The 17,959-nt window shown below is 39.5% G+C and overlaps 1 protein-coding gene across 1 annotated transcript in view; it reads right to left on the bottom strand.

The window, feature by feature from the left end:
- Positions 1 to 17,959, bottom strand: part of LOC127630670 (prickle-like protein 2) — a 108,354-nt gene that overhangs the window by 61,508 nt on the left and 28,887 nt on the right. The window lies entirely within an intron of this gene.

Genomic DNA, 17,959 nt, shown 5'->3' with positions numbered 1-17,959 from the left:
CCCTCGTGGATGTTTTATTTGTTCCCTGTGTAGTTTTGTTATTTTGAGTTGTCCTGTTCACCTTTTGTTATTCCATTAAATAAATTGCATGTAGATCCTCACTCCTCGTCTGCCCTCGTCTGATTCCTAACATGTACTCATTGCTGTCTATGAGGAATAACACATTTTCTAATTAGAGATCTTGTGTTTCTAACTTTATTATGGTTTGACACCCCATTTAACGACACCATAACAATGTGTCATCATAATTATTGGACGTTAATGGAGGGCAACGTTGCTTCACACTTCAGAGGTTATTTGAGAATGCATTTTGCTTTGGTTTCATTTAAATCATCATAGAGAATGTTTGGCCTGAGACCAATAACAAGACTTTAAACAAGTCAAAATTGATCTTCTCTATCCTCATATCCACCTGTCCTTTGAAATAATTTTCAGTATGTCCTGATACAAAATAACAAACATGATTTCTCTCTTTTTTCCTCTATACACTTTTTACAACTTTATTATGTTTAACAACGACAGTCTTTTAATCAGTATCAGCATGTCATTCAAAGAGCTGCCAGCTCAGAGAGTCACTTATAACAAGTCTCAGACAGTGACGGACAACTGATTAATAGATCTGTACACATCATCTGTCGGGTCGCACATGTCTTTTCAGACACAGACAGACAGACAGACGTCCGGATGAACCGCTGATCTAATTTGAACAGGAATAACTCCTGGCAGTTTCTCACAAGTCAACATGTTCAGTCTTTGTAGCAGCTTAATATAATTCAACAATCCTGCACAGAAAGAAGTGGGATGGATTTAGAGTGCATGATGACTGGTTGTACATGTTGTCATGGCAACTAAGGTTCGTTATAACACACGTTGCTTCCAAAGCTGCTAAGTGTCCATGCAATGATGCAGTCTAGGGTCTTGTGTAATGCGCAAAGCTGAGAAAGCAAAAAGGCTACAATGTAAAAATACACTAAGTACAGTGTATACTAAGTGCAAACATTCATGCACACGTGAACATATTATATGTCCTGATTTTTAGGTGTGTGTATAAAAACACATGAAAGAAATAATACATTTTATTTTGAATAAAGAAAATAGAAACTATATTTTTTAGCATTACAATTTTTGAATTCTGTAATTTAATGACAATTCTTCATATTTACAAAATGCAAAAAATATATATATTTTATTCTGATTGGATGTTGTAATTTTGAGTGTTCTTGTAATCTCATTATTCTCAATGGTGAACTAAATACAGTACAACAAACACTGCCATGATGTAATGATACATCACAATTGTGTTTGCATTAAAGTAATATAAATACGATTTTTTACCTTGTGGAGGTGTGCTTAAAGCTAAACTATGGGCTCTCATCACTGGTTGAAACCTAAAATTACAATCAACTTGCGGAGGAACATTTGATGCTTTGAGGTAACCTGGACTTTGCCTGCATCACTCGGAGATAATCGCCTGCTGAGCCAGAGTTTTGTGAAAGCGCTATACAAATGAATGGCATGTTATTTTTATGTTGATATTATGATATTTGTTTAAATATTTAAAATTGAAATATTACTTACTGTTGAAAAGTTACTTATGTTTTACTTATAAAAGTTACTTATACTTATTTACTTATATTACTTACTTACTTAAAGTGTTTTATCCACTACACATGAAAGGAGTTACATTTTGGTCTGTTCTCACCCAAAACCAATTGGATCGCTTCAGAAGACATGGATTAATCCACTGGAGTCATGTGGATTACTTTTATGCTGCCTTTTATGTCATATTTGGACCTTCAGAGTTCTGGTCACCATTCACTTATATTGTATGGACCTATAGAGCATTCTTCTAAAAATCTTCATTTGTGTTTCCAGAAGAAAGAAAGTCATACACATCTAGTATGGCATGGCTGCACAATTTTACAGGACCTTCATTGCCATTTTGTGCACTTCATAATGCACCATACTTTCTCAACTGGAGACAGCTCAGGACTGCTGACGTTGTCCTGCTGGAAAATGCAGGGGGCATCCCTGGAAAAGAAGAGGTTTGGATAGCAGTATTTGTTGCTCCAAATTGTGCACATATCTTTCTGGCACCCTCACAGATGTACAAGTTACCCATGTCACGGGCACTGACACACCCCCTAACCGTGACAGACACTGGCTTTTGGACCTGATGCTGATAACAGCTTGGATGATCCTATTCCTCTCTGGCTGGAGAACACTATTTGTGGACTCAATGTAGACTCGTCAGACCACAAAACACGATTTCACTGTTCTAGTTTCCATCACAGATGAGACCGAGCCCAGTGAAGTTGGTGGCGCTTCTGGACAGTGTTGATGTATGGCTTCTCCTTTGCATAGTAAAGTCTTAGATTGCATCTTGATCATGATCATTCAGAAGTGTTTTTCAGCCTTTAACGCACTAGGGCTGAAACGATTAGTCGACATAATCGACAAAAAGTTTCATCGTTGAATAGTTGTTTGATCTCATTTAACATAACATGATATCAAATTAAACTAATGATGACGCGCAAGAGCAGCACTGCAGTTCACGACTGACTGAGGAGAGGAAGAATTACACCGATCACAGATGCACTCTAAACTTTCCAAACAGCTTCAGGTGATGAAGATCGCAAAGTGTGAGGGAATTATAATGCAAAAATTCAAATTAAGTAAATACAGAAGCACTCTCATTGTGGAATAAGTGGAGCTGGAGCAAAACTTGCATCACGAGCGTCTTTAAAGGAAACTTAAATGCTGTTATATTTAATGTGTTATAACTTTATTAAAGTTCAAATAATACAAAAGAAGATCATGCCCGATCAAAACGGGCATTTCTCTGTGCGGTCAGCACCTCTTCTATGAGTTGCGTGAAATGTCTCAATCTAAGGGGGAGAGATTGAAACTGCATGCGGCTGATGCACTCTCTGTGGCGGGACACTCGTCCCTTGAGCGCACACTTGCTGCAGCTAGATTATAACGTGATGACTTTTGACTTACTGAATCATAATATATGTGTCACTGAGCATTTCTAATCATGAAGAAAATTGGCAATACTCAGCTTTATTAATAAGAGAGAGTTTGTATTTGTGAGTTAAAGATGGATTGAAGTGAACAGAAAGGTGAGAGAGGGCAGTCTTCACCTCATTATACACCGAAACAAAATACGTTTTTGATTTTGTTTTTGTTTTGGCTTGTTTTCTAATATAAATATCAACATACAAAAAAAAAAACATACATTTTCTTAAGCTGTTGAATATAATATTAAAAATACAAATATTTTAAAATATCTAAAATTCCTTTAAAAAAAAGATGGATTCAAATCTGAAGCAGCATATCAGATATTTAGACTTGCTTTTAGAGAATAGATCTTGAATATAAGTATATTTTGTCTTTACTGCACTACAGAAGTATAACCAAGTGAAAAATACACATATATACAAAATACTTTTATTTAAGATAAATTCCCTTAAAGCAAGTCTAAATATCGTATATGTTGCTTCTCAAGTAAATTAATTTTGTTTTAGACAATTTTAAATGGACAACAAGACAAAAATACTTGATAACAATAGGATTTTTTCTAGATAGATTCTTTACTGAATTGAACTCAATAAAATTCCCCCTTTAATTCAGTGAATGTCATTTAGAGGTATTTTTAAAAGATGATTTTGTCCTCTTTTGTTAGTAAGTCGGGGCACAATCTGAATAATCGGTTAAGAACTAATGATTAATCATTGCCACAATCGCCAAATAGTAGAAAATTCATTCCAATAATCGTTTGATTAATCAATTATCAAAATAATAGTTAGTTGCAGCCCTATTGCGCAGATTTGACCAGATTACTTGAATCTTTTAATTATATTGTGCACTGTATTGTGAGGGTGAAATTCTCTTGGGGAACACTGTTCTCAAAGCGCTAGATTATTTGATAATGTATCTGTTGGTAAATGATCAAGCCTCGACCCTTGCTCTTGAAGGCTCTTTATATTCTATAGCACGATTGCCTCACCTGTTTAACATCTCCTGTATCACATCACCTTATTACTACTCCTCAGATTGTTATTTGTCCTAAATTGTCTCTGTCCAGACATTTTAGTTTCAATCATCTGATTTCAAATTAATGTATATTTAAAAAAATATATATATATCACAAGGTAAAACATCGAAGAATGTGTTGTTGTAATGCTTTCAATATAGCACAGGATGAATATCATTTACAAATCACTCTTTTTTGTTTTATTAGCATTTTCCATATAGTCCCAACTTATTTGGAATTGTGCAACAAATGTAATTACAGTACATATATTTGAGCACATACATATTCAATTTCATCTAGTATTTGGGAAAATAAATGTTACATGTATGAAATGGCCCTTTTATGTACATATAAGTGGGCATTTACATCAGTGAAACCATACCTGAACATACATTTCAGATGTGTTTTTGCGTATACTGCATATGGGGGTATTTAATATGTATGATATTTGTCTGTCTGTCTACCTGTATTTTATGTGGTAATGTAATTGTATATTTTGCCTCTTTAAGACCCTAGGTTGTGGCCAATCCGAGGTCAAAGAAATCAGCATGTTGCACATCAATAAAGAATGACATATGTCTAATTAATCAATTTCTGACACACACACACACACACACACACACACACACACACACACACACACACACACACACACACACACACGTTGTGTTTCCATGTTTTATGGGGACTTTCCATAGACATAATGGTTTTTATACTGTACAAACTTTATATTCTATCCCCTAAACCTAACCCTCACAGAAAACATTCTGCATTTTTACATTTTCAAAAAACATAAGTTAGTATGATTTATAAGCTGTTTTCCTCATGGGGACTGACAAAAAACACACACACACACACACACACATGTTTGGTTTCCATGTTTTATGGGGACTTTCCATAGACATAATGGTTTTTATACTGTACAAACTTTATATTCTATCCCCTAAACCTAACCCTACCCCTAAACCTAACCCTCACAGAAAACTTTCTGCATTTTTACATTTTCAAAAAACATAATTTAGTATGATTTATAAGCTGTTTTCCTCATGGGGACCGACAAAATGTCCCCACAAGGTCAAAAATGTCGGGTTTTACTATCCTTATGGGGACATTTGGTCCCCACAAAGTGATAAATACTCGCTCACACACACACACACACACACACACACACACACACACACACTCATGCAGTAAGCACATTGCACATTGAGAGATGCTTGGTTCTGCACATTACCAGCGGCACTGACTCACTGGTCATCAATACTGACAGTCAATCACTGGACGACTGCGGGCAGGGTTTGGAGGTCATGCTGCTGGAGACACATTTTGACATTTGATGGACTGTCTGAAAAATCATAGGACAGATCCTGAAACCCCTCTGGAGGCCTCAAAGCCATCAAATCTGCATTGAAATAATTTATCTGCATACCCTGCAGCAATTCAAACAGCAGAAATCTATCTATCGATTATATTCTGCTTTTCAAAACCTAATATTAATGTCAGATTAAACTTGCTTTCATTACAAAATGGTACTGTTTGATTACCATATTCATATACTATGCTATGCGAAAGCTACATTAAAGAATAGTAAGCAAATATTTTTACAGCAGTATGCAAACATTATGCATTTCTTTATGGTATATTTTTAAGTTAATATCATTATAGTTTTATGAAATAGAGTTATAAGGTGAAGTGTCTGTGTGGCCTGTCAGCAGAGTATCTGATTGGGTAGCTCGTGCAGGATGTGACAGATGGCCGATGAGGGACAGATGGGAAATGTAGGCGAGAACAGGAAGGTTAGTGAGTTTGTGTCACACCAGTCACTCAACACTACACAATATCCAGCTCAGACACAGGACAGAGTGGACACTGACCTGAGAACAGAGACTGATCACACTTACATCTGACAAATTACTTCTGCAACTGTGGGCTCAAAGTTCTTCAATGGCAGATGCCAATGAGATATGGAGAGAGCAGGGTGGACAATAGCAACATAGTTTTGATATATAACTTAAAACAAGGTAATCCATTATAATAAGGTTGTATTCGCTAACATTAGTCGACATGAACTCACAATGAACAATACTTTTACAGCATAAATTAATCTTGGTTAATGTTAATAACAACATTTTTTTTTTAAAGAATAGGTTGTATATATTAATGTTAGTTTTTGCATTATGAACTAACAATGAGCAAATACATTTTTATAAACTAAGATTAATACAGATTAATAAATGCTGTTAAAATGTATTGCTCATTAATAGTTCATGATAACTAATGCATTTACTAACAGATGGAGCCTTAAATTAAAGTTGTACCAAATACAATTTAATGACAGCAAAAATGATGTTTGCAATCATTTGTTAAAGTGTTAAAGTGAAATTGGCTTATTAATCAGCCGATCATTCTATCACTGCTTTGAATTCCATACATGTACATACAGTAAAAAAAATTTGTGCTCAGTTTATTTATGCAATAACTAGTAGAAGGAAAAAGACACTGATGTTAATCTATGAAGTATGAATCTATAATTGTTACTGTTAATATTTTTTTAACACGGGCCTCTGTAGGGTGACAATTTAATAAAAATGCAATGAAGAATTGCATTTTTAATATTGGTTGTGAAATGGAGATGTGTGTGGTTCTAAAAAGTAATTTTATACAAGTTCTCTGTGCAGTCCCTGCTGTAAAATCAACATACTGTAAATCAGACATAGGAGGTTTGCAGGTTTTATCTTTTCTTTATCTGTCAGACTTGTCTTGTTTGATTGCTTTTCAGGGGTTTTGGACACTTTTTAGCTGGTTAGCTGGTCCAGAGGTGGGGAGTTACTTTAAAACTGCAACTTTAAAAAGTGGAGTGGTGGTGGTGTAGTGGCACATGGCTGGTAATCAGAAGGTTGTTGGTTCGAACCCCACGGCCACCACCATTGTGCCCTTGAGCAAGGCATTTAACTCCAGGTTGTTCTGGGGTCTGTCAGCTTCCCAGGGCAGCTGACAGACCCCGATCCATTCTGGCAATATTCCTGCAGTTGGTAGACAGAGACTTTGTTTCACGTGCGGCGAGGAATAAAGGCAAGTTGTGCTCAAAGGATTACAACATTAAGGTTTTTCCTGACTTTGCCAGTGCTGCACAAGTGAAACGGGAGAGATTCAAATGGTGTAAGAAGTTACTTCATGCACATGATGTGAGCTTCATATAGTTTTACCTGGCTACGCTGAGAATTGATGCCAAGTATGCATGCAAGACTTTCATATGCCCACGAGAAGCTATGGCCTTCATGCAGTATACAGTCTGAGAGGGTTTGTAATTCGGCTGGTTGCCCACTGTCTCTCTCTCTCTCTCTCTATCTACTCCTTTTATAATTTTTTTTCTTTTCCTTTATTGACTTAATGTTGAGTTGATGTGTTCATTTTGTGGGTTCGATGTTGTTATTAACTGGGGCCTATTTAATTGAAAACTTTTATGTGCAGTTCAATTGTACAGTTTACGTTAAAAAAAAAACACCAGACTGAAATAATCTTGTAGCAATAGTGTCTTGGTAAATATCGTGAGTGTGCATGAACCATCGTATTTCCAGTGGGTGGACATCAGTTGAGACTGTTATGCATAAGGTTGAAGCACATTTTTTTCTGTTCTGTGGGTTATTAAGGATGTTATGGTTTCATCATTGTTGAATTGTGGTCTATATAATTTAGCCTTGGGTACACAATTTTTCTTTGCATGTCAATATGTCACACATATAGGTAAAAATTGTTTCTTTTCTTAAGCATAAACATTTTTTATACAGTGTTCCATCAAGAAATGTAATTTTCTTTACAGGAAGTTGAAAAACTTGGCAGGGCATGGGGTGGGCATGTGTTTTACAGTGTTGGTTTGAGTAAGAGCAGGGGAGTCATCACATTGATAAGTAAATATTTACAATTGAATTGTCTCAAACAGATTAAAGATAATTTTGGAAGAATCATTATTGTTTTGGCTGAAATTCAGAGACAAAATCTTATTTTGGCTAATATTTATGCACCACGCTGATAATCAGAACTTTTTATAGATCTTGAGAGAAAGTTATAAGCAGCTGGGAAAATATTTTTATGGTTTTGGGTGGTTTTTAATGGATCTGGTCCTTGATCATAGTGATGCAAAAGTGTGTAGACCCTTTAGAGCAACGTTGGTCTTGGTCTTACAGACATTTGGAGACTTCTGAATCCATCTGGATGGGATCATGTCTTCTTTTAATCAGTTCACAAGATTTACTCCAGAATAGATTTATTTATTTATTCACATCTAAGTCACTTATTCAATTTTCCACTGATTGCTCAATTGTGAACATTTTAGTTTCAGTTCATGCTTTGGTGTGTTTAGAGATAGAGAAAAGAAAATCACATGTATGGCGCTTTAATACATCCATTTCACAAGACCCATAATTTCCTTGGTGATTAAACTAAACAATTAAGAAGAGTAATTACATCTCTTATACATATATATCAAGTGGGGTTATTCGTGGTCGTAGTTCTTACAGTGGTGGGCTGTATATTAAACATCTGTTTTGTGAAATGAACGTCTCCCGAACAGACATTCAAAAATCATAATTTTTCATATGAATCTACCAAGGAGGTCTATAACACCTGGAAATTATAATATTTGCGATTTAAATGTGTCTTGTAATAAATTTCGTTTCGTACGGGTACACGGTTATGCTGCGTTCCATTCAAGTTGGATGTGGGATATTCCTACTTATCTCCGACCATAAATGCATTTCATTCCCCGATATTCAGAACTGCAACACTCCCGTTAGATTAGCAGGGGTTTGACTCTCATTAGAGATGTCTCCTAGCAACCCAACTGATAAACAGTGCTGCAGCGCTACATTTGTGCTTCAGGTGTACGATTATCAAAAGAGATTTATAATGTTTTATTCACCTGTATCTGCAGGTGTTTATTAAACAAGCTTTAATATCATTTTATTGATATTACTTAATAAAGTGAAAGTTTATCACTTTGTATATCTCCCTGAGTGTCGACATGTTTGTGTGACATCATGCCCCTGCATCTAAGCGAAATCGGAGATGAGAATTTCTGTTATAAGTTGTAATTCTGACTTCAAGATGCATTCCATTGCACTTTTCCTAGTAGGAAGTTGGAAAATTTGACTGTGACAGGGCGGAGGGTGGGGCCGGGTCGTGATTATACACACCCGGCCGCTTATCAGGCTAATTACAGTAAGCCTCCGAGAGGGATAAAGGGTGACTGCGGATGGTGGTGCGAGAGAGAGAGATCATTTACGGGAAGCTGATCATCGTGTGTGTTTGTGTCTTTTTGTTCAGATTTATATTAAAACTATTATTTATAGTAAAACTATTATTTATATTGTCAAGCCAGTTCTTGCCTCCTTTCCCTTAATCTCCTTCACACTGGTGCCGAAGACCCGGGAAGGAGGAGGAATACGCCATTACCATCCACTCCAATGGAGTATCCGCAGGCATCTGCCGGGGGACGGAGGAGCTCGGCCGCCTGAAAGCAGAGGAATGGCCACCGACCGCGAGGGGAGAAGGGGCTCATAACCGACTGCCTGGAGCGATCAGGGCCCCTACCAGCTGCTGAAACGTGTGTGGAGGAGTGGCCGAGGACCAAGCTACGGCGTGTATCGGAGAACTGGCGAGTAAGAGTTTTTTTTTTCATCTCTCTCTCCTCTCTCTCTCTCACTGCCGCTCCGTGTTGGCCTTTTCCCTCTCTTTTAAATTTTACAGTGGTTTTTTTTGGGGGGTACTACACTGTTACAGGAAGTACCCCCCCTATTTGAATTATTTCGGTTTCCCTCCCCCGTCCCCTCCCAGATTCAGGAAGATTCTGACCTGACGGCAGACGGGGCTTAGGGCACACCCACCCCCAGGGTTGGGGGGGCCTACGTCATGCCTGGGGCTCCCCAGCCTGAGAGAACGCGGGAGGAATGTGACAGGGCGGAGGGCGGGGCCGGGTCGTGATTATACACACCGGTCCCTTATCAGGCTAATTTTGCCTCCGAGAGGGATAAAGGCCGACTGTGGATGGTGGTGTGAGAGAGAGACATAATTTACGGGAAGCTGACCGTCATGTGTGTGTTTGTGTCTTTTTGTTCAGATTTATATTAAAACTATTATTTATATTGTCAAGCCGGTTCTCCCCTCCTCCTTTCCCTTAATCTCCTTCACACTGACTTTCTGAGTTGAATGGAACGCAGCACTATTCAAAACTTGTGATTTGTGAAACAGTTGTCACACTTTGCTTGTAAGAATTTGCTGGCCCTGAGAATTCAGAGTTCTGATAATATTAGACTTTTTATAAATATTATGAGGTCAGTAATGAATGATCAGACCCCAATCGCTGCCATCTCACTTGACTCAGAGTGGTGTTTGACAGGGTGGAATGGAATTATCTTTTCAAGATTTTGGAAATGTATGGGTTTGGGAACACTTTTATTGTGTGGATGAAGTAACTCTATAAACCGTCAGTGGCTATGCAAACTAATTGATTGATTTCAGACTATTTTTCTGTTGGAAACGGAAGCCAGCGAGGCTGTCCTCTCTCCCCTTTATTGTTCAGTCTTGCCCTGGAACATTAGCAGCCACAATAAGAAAAGAGGATGATTTTCCTTGTATTGTAGCAGGTGTGTTGCATAAACTTCTACACTATGCAGATGATATATTATTATTTGTCTCTGTCCCTAGTGTCCCTATGCCTAGCCTCCTTAAAATTATTAATTCTTTCTCCAATTTTTCAGGATACAGGGTGAATTGGTCTAAATCTGAAGCTCTTGCTCTCACAGCATATTGTCTTAACACAGCTATCCAACCTGGCGCCTTTCAATGGCCCAAGCAAGGTATTAGGTATTTTATTTCCTGCAAATCCTAGAAATTTAGTTCGAGTTAATTTTGACCCATTAATGAAATAGTTCTCGTGTGATGTGGATAGATCACTACATTTGTCTATGCATTGAAGGTCAATGTTATAAAAATGAATTGTATCATCAAATTCAATTATCTGCTACAGTCTCTCCCTCTAGAAGTTATTATTTCTTGTTTTAAACATGTTGATAGAATATCAAGATAGAAAAAGTATTTTATTTGGAATGGTAAACAACCTCAGTTGCATTTCAGTAAGTTACATAGAACAATAGACAAAAGAGGTTTAGACCTCCCCAAAATGTGTTTTATTACTATGCTTCTAGTCTTAGACACCTGGCCCATTGGTCTCTTCCACCTGAGAGAGCCCATCCCTGGTACAGCATTGAACAAGCAGTCCTTGCCCCAATCTCACCATTGCAAAGTCTTTCTATTAAATTTCCAAGAGAATTAAAAATGCATCCCATTATTTTACACTTATATTCAGTATGAACAAAGGTTTATCGTATGTTCAATTCTGATACTTACCTAAATGCCTCATGTATACGGCTGAACCCCAAAATATTTATTGGAGTCCCCCTTTTTCTGGAAAGAATGGATCAAAGGTGGAGTTGCTACACTTGGTGACCTTTATGAAAATGGTTTGAAATCATTTGAAAATATAATCCAGCAATTTGGGATTTCTAGGTCTCAATTTCCAGGTATTTACAGTTACAGTTTTGTGGGTAGTACACAGCCCCTAAAGCTGCAGACACTGTCTGTATGTGCTCACTGCCTTTGGAAAGGGTCATGAAGCATCAGTGTATTATTCCTCATTGATTCAGAGTCTTGGTGACGAGGCCTTTACTGCTCTTAAGAGGTTATGGGAAAGAGATCTGAACTTGGTATTGGAGGATGGGGAGTGGGAAAGAATTAAAAAAAATATTAAAACTATGTCTAGGGATGCAAGTGTACTCCTTATTCAGTTTAAGATGTTGCATTGTTTCTACTTGACTCCCTCTAGATTGTTTAGGCTTTGTTTAAAAGACACACCGATCCGCTGGTGATGTCAGTTGGAGGATGGTGACATGGCCAATGTTCTGTGGTTCTGAGCTAAGATGAAAGAATTCTGGGTAAGGGTCCAGAATTTTATCTCTAACATTTCAGATCCTCAAATTTCATTCTGCCCCAGACGATGTATATTGGGTAACGGGGCAGTTATTTAAGTATGTGACAAATATACAAAAAGCTTGGTCCAAACTAGTGTAATGATTCGCAGACAGATAATTCTTAGAGGATGGAAGTCAATTGGCGCTCCCTCATTTCAAGACTGGTTCACCGAATTGGGCAGGGTGGCAGCATTTGAAAGATGTCATATAATCAGCTTGGCAGATTAGACTCATGTAGTAAGAAATGGGGCAAATACGTGACCTGGAAGGCTCTAAGTGAGGAACATGTGGAGAGAAACATGATTTTTGTCGAAATGTTTAATTGAAACCTTTTTAAAAAATGTGTTTATATTGTCTGTGTGTAACAGGCTTTGACCACAGTGAGATTTATTGAGGGTTATGGTGGGGTTGGGGATTGGGAGGGGAATAGGAAATTAATGGGGGTTTTAAAGGTATTCTGTTCATTTATATTATGTTATATGTTGTGTTCTGTATAATAATCAATAAAAAAAGTATTATTCTGAAAAATGTAAGGCCTACTTAGCTACACTACAAGTTAGTAACAAACAGTATTTAAAGAAGAAAATATTTTAAAAATATAACAGTCAGATGTTATTATTTAATTATGCAATCTGGATGCAGAATTCAATACTATCACCTGGTAGTTACATTTAATATGGGTGGCATTCCCTTTAATTAACCAAGGTTACTACAGTTATGGTAACTACAATATTACTACAGTAAAACCATGGTTACTATATTAACACTATATTAATACTACACTATTACAGTAGGGAAAACCATGGTTAATTGTACTCTGATACTGATATATATATATATATATATATATATATATATATATATATATATACTTCAGTACGATACCAGCCCTTGTACCTCAGTATTGATACTACTATTGAAAATAAACTGCCACAAGCTTCCAGGAGGTCTGTGAGGCACACCTCATTGACCACAGCCTGCATCATCATGGTCTTAAGATGGACTTCACAGCAAATAAACTGCTAATCGAACGGCGTCTCAATTCTCTGACCACTGCTTGCATCACTTCTCTTAAAATTGAATACACAGACAATAAATTACTGCCAACTAAAGCCTTTAGTAGCTAAATAACAAAAGACCCTTAATATATGTGCACTTGTGCAGTTAATTCAGGATGTATTTCAAATACACTTAATCATCAACATTATTTCAGTAATTATCCATTAGTAAAAACAAAGTTCATCCAAATCAACTTGGTCCCCCAAATGTAATTTGTGCCTCTTCCACTTTAATGTATTATACTGTTTGAGTGAGGCAATTAACTGGGCAAAGTTTCCCCGGTTCCCGAGGAGCTATGCGTTACTCCTAGTGGATTCATGTGCATTTAAGTCTTAATTTTATTTTTTTCACTATTGCAGCATTTGAATCCCCTGTTTCTATTTTAAATACAGTATAATGCAGTTGTAGACACTGAGACATTTTCATCTCTTATCATTTTTATTTACATTACATTCGGTCAGCAGCGAACGCTTCCCCAGTCATCGCACTCAAACATCAAGGATATAACTGGCTCTTGTAACATGCCTGGAGATTATATTAAAAAGTAAATACATGAAATCAATGTGATCATTATCATTGCTCATAATCTGTATAATCTTTATTCAGAAGTCAGAATATACTTTTTGTGAGAGTGTGTGTGTGTGTGTGTGTGATATACTGTATACCCCTGTCTTGTTTTAATGCTCTTTAATGTGTATATGAGTCATTTAATCTTAAATGAATGAATTAAAAAAAAAATATTACCTTTCCTTGGGCGGTAATATCGCGATGTAAATTGCGCCCAGCAATTTTTGTGAATGTAGCACAATCTATAAAAAGATTAATTTACAGTACATAGAAAGGAGGTGTGTTTGTGCTGAAAAGAAATGTAAGCGCAGCGTAGTTCTAGCGGGAAGACTAGCAGCTGTACATCATCACACCATTAGCTGGGTAATTCTTAGCCAATAGCATGTAAGCCAGTGCTTTATAAGTCTGCTCACAATCTATCACATTGCTGTTTCAGTGTGCTGACACGGCAACCTCCACCTCCCCACCATCACCAGCTGAGCCCCGTCCCGCATGGGGGTAGGCTCCTCGACCCTGCCTCCTATCTCTGGCAGGATATGACGGTTCAGAGTACAACTCCATCAGACCGCCAGACGGGGCTTACGCCAAAGAGAGACATTACCTTTCTGTTTTAAATTCATCAAATAAATGGCATCTTAAACCTCACTCAAGCCTGTGTGTCTTACCGATAGAATGACAGTGACTAAATTAAAATAGCTCATTTAAATTTCAGCAATTTCAGAGCTGATAGCTTCTGCTTAAACTAGATTGCGGGTGAATATTGAATATCACATTTTTTTGCACTGAAATGCGCTTAAATAAACTTAAATGTCCCCAGTACACATAAAAAACATAATTTGCTGTTTTAATATTTGCAGACATGCAATTTTTTAAAGACCGCTTCACCAAATTTGAGTAAAATGTTTAAATTTTATAAATATTAAAATGTACACATAAAATTAGTCCTATAATTAGTCAATACACCATAACATTCTGTTTTATTTTTGATTGATTCACAGAAATCAACAGAAAAGGAAAGCATATACTGTATACACAGAATCAACTTTAACCCCCATTATTCCCTTTCCCTCTCCCAATCACCAACCCCATCCTGAACCTCAACAAAAATCCCTGTGGTCAAAGCTATAGTATACACACAAAACTATAAATAAGTAAATGAAAAAGTAAATAAAAAATATATACAAAACATAATAATCAAACACATACACAACTCTCTCAACTGCCCCTCCCAAAAAGGCCAAATAGCTGCCCCACTTCCTATTAAACAAATCCAAGTTTCCTAGCCTTCTATATGACGTTCCTTGACTCCCGCCACCCTGCCCATAATTTCTATGTACCACTCTTGAAATTAGGGTGTTCCAGCCAACTTCCATTCCCTAAGAATGACCTGTCTGTCGATCATAACACTGGCTAGGACCCAATTTTTTGTGTAATTATCCGCTATATCAATGACCGCCCCATCACCTAAAATACAGAGTCTGAGGCAAAATTACATTTGAGTGTCCAAAACGTCACACATAAAACTCTGAACCCTCAACCAAAATTCTTGAAATGGATCTTAACACAGCATCAAAAAACATGAGTTGTGTCCCCATCTTCTGATTGGCATCGCCAGCAGGTGGTTGTGTCTTTAAAACCAAGCCAATACAATCTAGAGGGGGTCCAATAGAATCAATGTAAAATCATAAATTGCATAAGGCGCACCCTTGTATCATTTCAAAGGATCTCAACACTCCACTCTCATATAGGTCACCATGTGCATTAATCTCCCTCCCAGTCCACTCTGTCCAGCAGAAAGGGGACTTGTCGATACATAATTTGGGGTTCAGACATATGCTCAAGGCAACATTTAAATAAATGTCCGAATTAAACACTCTAGACACTTTTGTCCATACTGAGTGCCAATGCGAAATAACGGGGTGTGACTTAACTTCTCCGATTGGTTTGATAGAAAGGCTTTGCAATGGTGAAATAGGGGCAAGAACTTCCTGTTCAATACAAAACCAGAGAGGGGCTCTCTCAGGTGGAAGCGACCAATGAGCAAAATGTCTGAGACCGAATGCATAATAATAAAACAAAATTTTGGATAGGCCTAGCCCACCTTTGTCAATCTGCCTATGTAACTTACTGAAATGTAATCTGGGACGTTTACCATTCCAAATGAAGGACTTCGCTATGTTATCAGATTACTTGAAATAAGAGAGGGGGACATCTATAGAATCAGAATAAGCTTTATTGCCTGGTATGCTGTAACGAGGACACAGGTAGGTTGGGATCCATATGCGGTTCTTTATTGGAAAGGCAGAGCAAAAGTCGTACAGGCAAGGTAGTGGACAGGCAGACAGGGAATATAACAGGCAGGCAATAGCGTAACTTGAACAGGCAGGGGTCTGGGCAGGCAGCAAACAATCGAGGTACGAGACAGGCAAGAGGTAACAAGGCAGGTAGCAAGCAGGCAAGATCTAAGAACAGGCTAGGTTGGCACACAGGATAACTAGGGTATGAATACTGAGAATAACTTGCTTGGAAATGTCGCCGGGGCAAACAAGACTTCGCAATGAGGGAATACACAGTCACGATTAAGTAGGGCAGTGAAAACAAGGGACATCTGTGGAGTAATCGGACCTAGGTATGTGGGTTAAAGGGAAATGTAGTCCTAAGGGTCAATACTCCGGTGAATCCGATCTCCGATGACTGAAGGAGGAGGCGCCTTCACCGGTGTTCGTGACAGTGCCCCCCCCGTGAGCGGCTCCTGACGTGAGGATGCAATCTGCGTCGAGGTCTCCCCGCGGCTGAGGGGCCGGTCTCTCCGGGTTGACCCGGTGGAACTCCGTGATGAGGTTGGGGTCGAGGATGTCGTCGGCACTGACCCAGGATCTTTCCTCCGGGCCGTACCCTCCCAGTCCACCAGGTATAGGAGCTGACCTCGGCGCCGTTTGGAGTCGAGCAGAGCTCGCACCAGTAAAGCCTCCTCGCCGCCCACGATCAAGGGAGGGGGGCTGGAGGTCACCTCCTCTTCAGTCCTCGGAACCTGGAGGTGAACTGGGACCCCCGGTCCGAAACTATGTCCTCAGGGAGTCCGTAGTAGCGGAAAACAAACTGGAACAGGTGCTCGGCGGTCTCGAGGGCTGTGGGTAATTTGGGAAGGGGTATCAGTCGACAGGCCTTGGAGAACCGGTCGATGACTGTGAGTATGGTGGTGTGTCCTCGGGAGCTAGGTAGGTCAGTGATGAAATCCACGGCGATGTGCGACCAGGGGCATCGGGGTATGGGCAGTGGTTGAAGCAGGCCCACTGGAGGTTGTTTAGGGGTCTTAGCCATGTTGCACGCCCGACACCCGTTCACAAAGTCGGCGGTGTCGTCGGATAGCGTCTCCCACCAGAAGCGGTTCCTAAGGAGGTGGATGGTGGATGTGATGCCAGGGTGCCCAGAGTTCATGGTGTTATGAACCCAGCGGATTACCCTCTCCCGGAGGCTGGGAGGAACGAATGTCCGGTCGGGCGGGCATTCGGGGGGAGGCGGTACAGTGTCATGGGCCCAGGAGATGTCCGTCATGAGATCCCACTGGACGGGGGCCTGGATCAGCGCAGAGGGAATAATGGGTTCGGCCGCTGGACCTTGGGGTGCGGCTTCATACTGCCGTGAGAGAGAATTGGCCTTGACATTCTTGGCTCCAGAGAGGTAGGAAATGGAAAAGTTAAAGCGGGTAAAGAACAAGGCCCATCTGGCTTGTCTGGGGTTGAGTCTCTTGGCTGAGCGTAGGTACTCAAGGTTGCGGTGGTCTGTGAAGACCTGGAATGGGTGTCTGGCCCCCTCCAACCAGTGTCGCCACTCCTCCAGCGCCACCTTCATGGCCAGGAGTTCGCGGTTGCCGACGTCGTAGTTCTGCTCAGCGGATGAGAGTTTGCGGGAGTAAAAGGCACAAGGGAATAATTTGGGATGGTTGCACTGGAGTTGGGAGAGTATGGCTCCAATGCCTGTGTTCGAGGCGTCGACCTCCACCACGAATGGGATTTCGGGGTTGGGGTGATGCAGGATGGGAGCGGAGGTGAAGCGCTCCTTCAACTGATCAAAGGCCTGGAGGGCGTCGTCGGACCAGTGGAGCTTGGTTCGTCCCCCTTTCACTATGGCGGTGAGTGGTGCGGCCACGGTGCTGAAGTTCCGGATGAACCTCCGGTAGAAGTTGGCGAAACCCAAGAACCGTTGGAGCTCCTTCACCGTGGTGGATTGAGGCCAGTTCAGGACGGCTTGTACCTTGTTGTCATCCATG

Source organism: Xyrauchen texanus, chromosome 37 (genome assembly GCF_025860055.1).
Source record: "Xyrauchen texanus isolate HMW12.3.18 chromosome 37, RBS_HiC_50CHRs, whole genome shotgun sequence".
Lineage (NCBI taxonomy): Eukaryota > Metazoa > Chordata > Actinopteri > Cypriniformes > Catostomidae > Xyrauchen > Xyrauchen texanus.
Note: the sequence above shows the minus strand (reverse complement) of the source record. Positions and strands in the feature narration are given on the sequence as shown.